Source organism: Mytilus trossulus, chromosome 1 (genome assembly GCF_036588685.1).
Source record: "Mytilus trossulus isolate FHL-02 chromosome 1, PNRI_Mtr1.1.1.hap1, whole genome shotgun sequence".
NCBI classification, from domain to species: Eukaryota; Metazoa; Mollusca; class Bivalvia; order Mytilida; family Mytilidae; genus Mytilus; species Mytilus trossulus.
In genome coordinates this window covers 96,158,374-96,167,991 of record NC_086373.1, presented here as the reverse complement: position 1 = coordinate 96,167,991, position 9,618 = coordinate 96,158,374, and the positions used below count along the sequence as shown (strand labels likewise).

The following is a 9,618-nucleotide window of genomic DNA, read 5'->3' as shown; positions in this document are numbered from 1 at the left end:
CTGCCAAAAACTTTACCTATACTTGGCACAGTGGGAGAACGTTCATTCCACCGGGACAACCAGATCAAATTGTTGAAGATTTATTTCCAGCTGGAACAAGACTTTTTGTTCGGAAGATAAATGAATCTGCAAACTTCTCCTGTACCGTTTAGAATAAAGCAGGCGCATTTACATTTACTTCACATGTCTTCGTACAAAAGGGTAAGGTTGTGTATCCTTAGTTTTCTAACAAGTTTGCATTATTGAAACTAAGACCATTATTACTGTTTAATGAATAAATAAAATACATATAAAATTGAAAATTGAAACGGGAAATGTATCAAATAGACAACAACCCCGACTACAGAACAGAAAACAGTCAAAGTCTAAAAATGGGTTTTTAACATATCGAGAAAATATTTAGCAGACGGAGGCGGGATGTACATTTTCTTGATTTTAAATTGGTCTACTGTCAATATAAACTATAAGGGCTAAGCATAGCAAAAAAAAGAACAAATAAAGTAAAATTTAAATCATTGTTAGTCGGACAGTGACGAACAATATTAATTATGTCAACTAATGATAAATCGACAAAAAGTCTGACAATATTCTTCTTGGACAAGATGACATTATTACTTCAACGTTTTTGAAACGGGGAGTCACAACATAATGTCTATACAATTTGCTTTTAGCTTCAGCTGCTAATATGACATGTGGAAAAAGGTAATCATAAACAAGTTATGTGGACAAAAACAGCAGGAAATCATTTTGACAAAGAACGCTGTCCATCAGAAACGGGAGGTAAGGTTATATGCACTAGAAGAGTTGTTTGCATTAAGTGGCATTTCTAATACAGTTTTATTATTTATACGAGTCAGCTGTGTTCACTTCCTAAAATACCACAAAACATATATTTATACATACTAGTAGAATGTCTTTATTCTAAAGATATCTGTATGCCATTACCTTACCACTTCATGTTACAGGCTATGCTGACGAAATATACGGTTTCACAATAAACCGAATACCAGGGTCATTTTCTGTTTATGCCTTCAATTGACATTTAAATTGACATAACTATAAACTGGAACATTTCATAATACTACCCTAGAACGTATCTCTTTTGATTGAATTTCTAATTTTACTCTTCGTAATTGTGTGCATGCTTGTAAGTTTCCTAATTCTATTTTCGATACCACAATCCTTCATCAAAATTGCATTTTGTTTCGGCTTTACGACATTCAAACTTCAGTTGAGATGAAGCAAATTATAAATAGCCCAAGGTAGCAATACATAGTTGGGATAAAAACTTCAAATTGACACTCATAATTTTTAAACACCCTCTTTCCCCTCATGTCTAACAAATATGGCTTAATATTTATGTTATGTATATATATATTTATAGTAATAGAACCTTATATAGATTTGATTTCTTATGGTCATAATGGTGAAATATAATCCATTTTGGGTGTAACCATAGCAACAATCTGCATTTCTTTGATACCAAATATAGCAAAAAGGGAGGTGAACATGTCACAAAAGTCTCCAAAATTTAGTCCAAATGAAAATTTTAATCAATTACAGTGATACCTTTCCTGAAACCATAGGTTGATATATATCAAGTGGTCCAAAAAAAATCATATGTTCATCGTTTTTCATCGTTTTTCCATAAAATTGAATTGAAAAGATCACGAAAAGAGCGCAAAATCTTTGTTGATAAACACTAAAATAATTTATGAACCTATGGGCGGTACGGATAGGAAAATACGGACTGTCAAACAAATAAATTGCCTATAAAACATGCAAAAAAATAATTTAAATGTTCATATAAACCCACTAAGAAGGCTATATTATTCTTCAATTATCTAAAAATCAATTTTATTGTCCAAATACTTTCATATTTAAAAAATTCACCATGGCCATAATGCGAAACTAAACTTCTAACTGTACATTGCTACCTAAAGCCGAAATTCAGAAACATGTGAATGGAAAACAGATACCGTACTGATGCATGTCAACCCAATATTAAGAGTGTAATATTATAAGCATTCACATAGTTATGACGGCAATCAAATTCCATACTACATAGATATAGGAAGATGTGGTGTGAGTGCCAATGAGACAACTCTCCATCCAAATAACAATTTAAAAATTAAACCATTATAGGTTAAAGTACGTGCACAGATAAAACAAAACTATTCCTCATTTATAATACAACATAACTAATTATATATTTCAAATGATTAATAACACGTTCCACTGATAAAGTTATAGTTGATTCCAAAAGCAGATTAAGAAATCTTGCATTCATTTTCTCCAGGCTGCTGTTTGGTTTTTAATTAAAAGCAAGTCAGGTATAATTTTGAAGTGACTGTGGGGTTTGCTGCTTTAGGTAATTGGTTGCAGTAGAACTTGTCCCCGTGCTTGTGGTATATTTCTCGTTACATTGAAGACCTGTTCGTGACCTTTGCTGGGTTTTTTTATGGTCGCGTTGTTGTCTCTTTGACACATTCCCATTTCCATTCTCAATTTTATCATTTATATTTTTACTTATGTGCGTGTTTGCTATATGAGCATTATGTGTAACAAATGTCTTAACTTGCGAATTTTTATTTACTGTTTTTAAATTGGTAGTTCGGCTGTGTATTGTTTACTTTTGTTTACCTTTTTCTATTTATCTTTTATCTAGGCTGTTGGCTTTGCATTTATTTTTTTTTAAACGTTGAAATACGATGAAATAACATTAACGGTACCAATTTTTCTGCACCAGATGCGCATTTCGACAATACATGTCTCTTCAGTGATGCTCGTGGCCAAAATATTTGAAATCCAAAGCTTATATAAAAGATGAAGAGATATAATCCAAAAGGTCCAAAAAGTATAGCCAAATCCTAAAAGGAATCAGAGCTTTGCATGAGGGAGATACATTCCTTAATTTATAATAATTTCTAACATTTTGTAACAGCAAATTTCAATAACACAAAAAATCCGTATTATCATGCCAGTACCGAAGTACTGGCTCCTGGGCTGGTGATACCCTCGGGGACTAACAGTCCACCAGCAGAGGAATCGACACAGTGGTAGTAATAACATTAACGTTACCAATTTTTCTGCACCAGATGCGCATTTCGACAAAACATGTCTCTTCGGGGATGCTCGTGCCTGGCCTAAATATTTGAAAACCAAAGCTTATATAAAAGATGAAGAGCTATAATCCAAAAGGTCCAAAAGTATAGCCAAATCCTAAAAGGAATCAGAGCTTTGCATGAGGGAGATACATTCCTTAATTTATAATAATTTCTAACATTTTGTAACAGCAAATTTCAATAACACAAAAAATCCGTATTTTCATGCCAGTACCGAAGTACTGGCTACTGGGCTGGTGATACCCTCGGGGACTAACAGTCCACCAGCAGAGGCATCGACCCAGTGGTAGTAATAACATTACGTTACCAATTTTTCTGCACCAGATGCGCATTTCGACAATACATGTCTCTTCAGTGATGGTCGTGGCCAAAATATTTGAAATCCAAAGCCTATATAAAAGATGAAAATTGATGACGCGGCTACTTTTATCGTGTGGCTCCTTTTAAAGTTATATCGTTTTATAGATGAGGTCAGTAAAATTACAGTTCAAACACAGTTTCATACTATTTAACACAGTAATTGTTCGGAAAAAATTAATGAATATATATCATTGATTATACCTTGTACACTAATAGTGTGATTTAAATTCGAATTTTGTTATTCTCGTTTCTTTCTTTTATATCTTATCAAATGCATTATGATTCCTTTTATCCGTAACATTTCCAGCGTTAAACCTGAGAATGGTACAGACCGCATATCATGTTCGGCATACAGTAGATTTAGTTAATTTTAATTTGTTTGTCATAATAGAAGAGGCATTGCTTAATTTAGATTTTAGTGTTTATGGTCCAATTAATGTTGGTAAGTGGTAGACAATATTCCACTATGTTAACACTCCTAATGTTCACAAAGGCTGTACTATGGTAAGTGAAGCTTAATGGAAATGAATTTTCTTTTTCTTGGTTTGCTCGCGAAAAACGTTTAAATACTGGTGGACGTTTCGTCCTCGAGGGTATCACCAGCCCAGTAGTCAACACTTCGGTGTTGACATGAATATCAATAATGTGGTAATTTTTATAAATTTCCTGTTTTCAAAACTTTTTCGAAAAACTAAGGATTTTCTTATCCCAGGCATAGATAACTTTAGCCGTATTTGGTACAACTTTTTGGAATTTTGGATCCTCAATACTGTTCAACTTTGCAATTGTTTGGCTTTTTAAATATTTTGATATGAGCGTCACTGATGAGTCTTATGTAGACGAAACGCGCGTCTGGCGTACTTAATTATAATCCTGGTACTTTTGATAACTATTAATAGTGCTAATTATTAAACATTCCTAATATGATTTAACCATAATTTTATTAAAACGAAAAAATGATACTTGAATTAAAATTTTGATAACTATTCCTTTGTATTGTTATTTGCAAACGGAAGTTTATATTTTTGTTTACATAGGTTTTTTTTTGTTTTTTTATAATTCCAATTTTGAATGTGCGTAAACATATGCATTTATTAACTTTCTTTATGAATTGTTCTTGGAGTTGTAAATTCATTTGTTTGAACTTATTTCAATTAAACGGCTATGGTTCTAATCTATACCCACTATTTCACAAATTGCTTTGGATTAGGAATTTCTTTCGTTGTGAAATCAGCTTAAACTATTAGTCAAATTCTGAAGTAACAAATTTGATGTTTTAGTAATCATAATGATTACAAAAATGTAGTTGAAATGACTTCAATACTAAGTCCTTTTTTCATAGTCCTCACATATTTGTATTGTAGTCGCAGTTAACTGCGAGTTGATAAATTCAACCAATAAATGTTATATCGTTGTATGTATTTGTAAACTGATGCATGGTTAAGTTTGAAACTTTTTTTTTAACAATAAATAAATATTCTTTATTCTTCAAATTGCTTGTTACAACTTTCCTTCATTGTAATAAAATATCCCTGTGAAATACTTTCTGAGTATCCAGGAAAATACACAGAATATATTAAAATATAAACATTATTTTTTTCCATCAATTATATCAATCTTTTTAACTTTATGAAGGGTTAAGTTTGAAACTGTTTGTATATTCAAAGAAAAAATTGACAATAACCCAAAATATATTTGACTGTTTTCAGTCGGTGTTAATTATTACAATATTCTATCAAAGAGTATCGAGTATTAGAGTGAGAACGGAAATTCCACATATTTATATATAGTCTCTAATTATAATCTTGGTTTGGTGTTAACAGGATATCTTTATGTTCTAAAAAATTCAAATCAAGTGAATTGTGTATACAAGTGAACTCTTCCTGTATTGCAGTTTGGTAATTGAAATGTAACATAGAGTCTTGTGACGTTGAAACCAAATTAACATGACTGTGTATGTGTAAAGGTGCGATTCTCACAATTAATACACCATTACCTCAGTTGTTAAACAATCAATCGATTTGTAAAAAAGTTTTAAAGAGTCTTTTCCATTCAAGATAGGTACAGTTCGTTTTACCATTGGCTTTTTAAAAAAACTCATCATAGATAAATTTCGTATATACGCCAGACGCCCGTTTCGTCTACAAAAGACTCATCAGTGACGTTCGAATCCAAAAAAAGTTTAAAAGGCCAAATAAAAAACGAAGTTGAAGTGCATTGAGGACCAAAATTCCTAAAAGTTTTGCCAAATACAGCTAAGGTAATCTATGCCTGAGGTAAAAAAGCCTTAGTATTTAAAAAAATTCTAAATTTTGTAAACAGTTAGTTTATTAATATAAACATATCAATAATAATTCATGTCAGCGCGAAAGTGCTGACTACTGGGCTTGTGATAAAATAGTGATACTATTAGAATTAATTAAAATTATCCATACCTGGACTTTATGAAGAACAATAAAACACTTGTCCAGTCTTTTTGGTAATTTTGGTTAGATTCGACGTTTCTTCGATATCTTTCCCATGAATTATGTTGTATGTTGTATATCTGATATTTTAACCAAGGCATTCAACATTGCGATATACATCGACAACATTTTCTTCGGCAAGTTTCATTAGATCTCGATATTTTTTTTTATCTGATGAAGGACCCTTTCAAATAGCAGCTGTAATATACTCTTCGTTTAGAATTTAGATAAATAACAAATACATTTTTGATTTGTTAATTATTTCCTCAGCGAAGTTCACATAGGCTCGTGTATTCAGGCTAAGTTTATCGATATTAAACTCTAACTATGGCTAGTTACCAAAAGGTTAAGTTAAGGTTTATCAGTATGAAATGTTATATATAAAAAAGAAATATGATTGACAATGAGACAACTATCCAAAAAAAGACCAAATTGACACAAACATTAACAACTATAGGTCACCGTACGGCCTTCAACAATGAGCAAAGCCCATACCGCATAGTCAGCTATAAAAGGCCCCGATAAGACAATGTAAAACAATTCAAATGAGAAAACTAACGGCCTTATTTATGTAAAAATATGAACGAAAAAGAAATATGTAACACATAAACAAACGACAACCACTGAATTACAGGCTCCTGACTTGGAACAGGCACATACATAAATAATGAGGCGGGGTTAAACATATTAGCGGGATCCCAACCCTCCCCTAACCTGGGACAGTGGTATAACAGTACAACATAAGAACGAACTATAAAAATCAGTTGAAAAAGGCTTAACTCATTAGATGGACAAAAAATACAAGTCGACGTGGCCGGGTACTTATACGTCCCGACACAAAAAGACAAAATTAACAGATCTGAGAGTACATGCAGTTATCAAACAGCTAGTTCAAAGTCTCTAACAACTAATAAAAAAATCATGCATCTAAGACTAAACAATCAATCCGTACACATCCAACATCCAATGGATTTAGTGTAAAGACGTCATAAACAGCCAGAGAAAAACATGACATTGTGCAAAGCCAAGTTACAGGTATCGACAGATTGTAGTATACTTTTGGCGCTTCTTAAAACAATTCATGCACAATTATGGAGGTTATTCCACCCCAAAGCAACCATTGGTCCGTACGAAGTAATATCATTTGTTTCTGTGTGTGTTGCGTTTCGGTGTTGTGTCGTTGTTCTCCTCTTATATTTAATGCGTTTCGCTCGGTTTTGGTTTGTAACCCCGATTTTGTTTTTTGTCCATGGATTTATGAGTTTTGAACAGCGGTATACTACTGTTGCCTTTATTTACATGACATACAATTAAAAAAAAACAGAGTTATTCAGAGGTTAAGCTTAAAACTTGAATGCTATGTTTGGTTAAGTCACCGTCGATATCTGTGTTTTGTTAAAAAAAACCTTATATAAATACCGTTTTAATTGCAATACTGCAGTTTTAACAAAAACTAAAATGTCTTTGTTGTTAATATTATATTGTTTTCCTTAGGTTTAGTTAAATGGTTTTCTGTGATGACTGTTTTATTGTTTCCAGTTTAACAAAATTCAAGAAGCACGATGTGAAATCATTACAAACCGATAAGTCACCAGCAACTAATTTCTTCATTTACAATTTTGTTTGTAACAATGGCCGATAACCCAGTTTAGTTTATTAGTTTGATGTACAGATATGTACAGCGATTAATTCAAAATCAGTTGAATTAATACATAGTGCACTACGAATTAATCTGTGTAAATATATGTTGTTCTTTTTATATATCAACGTGTTCCAATAATATTCATTCTTTTATATTTTCATCTGAATATTATATTTGATTTGTAGGATATGCTACAAGACAATGTGTGTGCACAGGTGAGACTTGTACCTGGGCTGAACCAAACTATGCAAAATGTCAGTCTGTATACTTAGTCTATGAGGTTTATGACAAGGTAAGCAATATAATTTAACTCCCTGGTAAGTTCTACTTTCAATTGGGACCACTTCCATTGGTTTAAAATAACAGCAAAGGGTATTTTTCGTTTATTGAAACTTAAACCAAAAATGTCTTGTTTGGGTTGCTCCCACAATTTTTTTCAAAATGACGGATCTTTGGACAACTGTCATAAAGTTGAAGGTTTATCTAGGAATAAAAGCAGATTCAATCCACCATTGTTCGAAAAATGTTTGTGTCAAGTCCAGTATGTGACAGTTCGTTTCTATTTGTTCTTTTAGTTGATATAGCCAAGCATTGTGTTTTATTAGGTTTGATGAACTTCCTCTTTTTTCAATTAACGTTGGAGTTTGATATATTTGTTAATTTTCATTTTCGTAAATAAAAGAAAGTTTAAAAAAGACATAATTGTGCACAATTAAACATATTAGATAAAAGCAATTCTTATATTCTGAATATTTGCTTTAAACAAGACAGGTTTGTACACATGCAGATATTTGCTTTTTGCTTTAGTGGAAATCCGTTAAAAATCCGTTTACACTCGATCGATGTTATAATTATCCTGGTGATATAATGATATACTATTACTTATACTACTGTATTATCTTCCAGCTTGAGATGCTTCGGCTTGGCTATCAGCAAACAACCATTAAGTACGTATACGATCAATTATGTGAGTTTATCATAAGAAGAAATAATAACCACTTATATTCTGGCGATGTTGATTTAGCTGTTAGCATTCTTCGTTCGTTACTGAGACATTTGGAACAATACCCACAATTGTCAGCCCGCGATGACAAGATTACTTTGAAAGTTGGTTGTGTACTTAGTCCTGTATATTATAATATTCTTAAATAAGCAAATATCCACCATAACGTGACAATTTTACCTTGAAGGTTGATAGTTACTTAGTCCTGTATATTATAATTTTCTTAAATAAAATAATATCCACCATAACTTGAAAACTTTACATGTACATATACATGTACCTGTAAGGAATTTCGAATCTCTTTGAAAAAGAAGAACCATGCAAGATATATGCATCTTCATTTCATCGTTACATTAAAAGAGTGTTTACATTTTGATTTCCTATCGTGCAAGGAGTTTATTCTGCAGATAAACTTCTAGAACCAATTATAGGTGACCACATGTATTATTTGGTGGTGTTTTTGGTCCCACATAAAAAAAACTCATTAAAAATACCAGATGTATAATTAAAAAAAAAATCATTAAAAATGCCAGGTGTATAATTTTGTACGTTAGACATTGTCTTCAATAGACTCATCGGTGACTCTAAATTTGAAAAAGGTTAATAGGCAGAATAAAGTGAATCCAAAATTCACATTGGTTCCTTATTTGTTATGTTTCTCTGATAATTGGGCAGTCACTGAATATTAGATACTTTTTATGACTGTTTGATAGCAGTCGCAGGAAATTAAGGAATAACAGTACTGTAGTTGAAGAGTTGCCACCGTCAATTGTAGATTTGACGGTCGCAAATGCAGTTTTACTGGCGCGCGTAGCTGAGACAGTAAAACGTAGATTTGCGACCGTCAAATCAAAATTGACGATGGCAACTCTTTAACTACAGTACTGTTATTCTGATTCTTATGCATTACAAAAATGAAAAAATACGATAAAACTTGAAAAAATGTCTAAATTTGTCAAATAAAAAAAAATCCGCGAAACTTCATGTATGAGTTTGGCACAAAGACGTCATGGCTAAACGTGA

General features: G+C 32.1%; 1 long non-coding RNA gene across 1 annotated transcript; it reads left to right on the top strand.

Annotated features, from left to right (window-relative positions):
- The first annotated feature begins 7,583 nt into the window (after positions 1-7,583).
- LOC134691896 (uncharacterized) lies at positions 7,584-8,692 on the top strand. Its single transcript, XR_010102195.1, has 3 exons — positions 7,584-7,686; positions 7,778-7,884; positions 8,499-8,692. It is a non-coding gene; the product is annotated as an uncharacterized LOC134691896 (long non-coding RNA).
- The last annotated feature ends 926 nt before the right edge of the window (positions 8,693-9,618 follow it).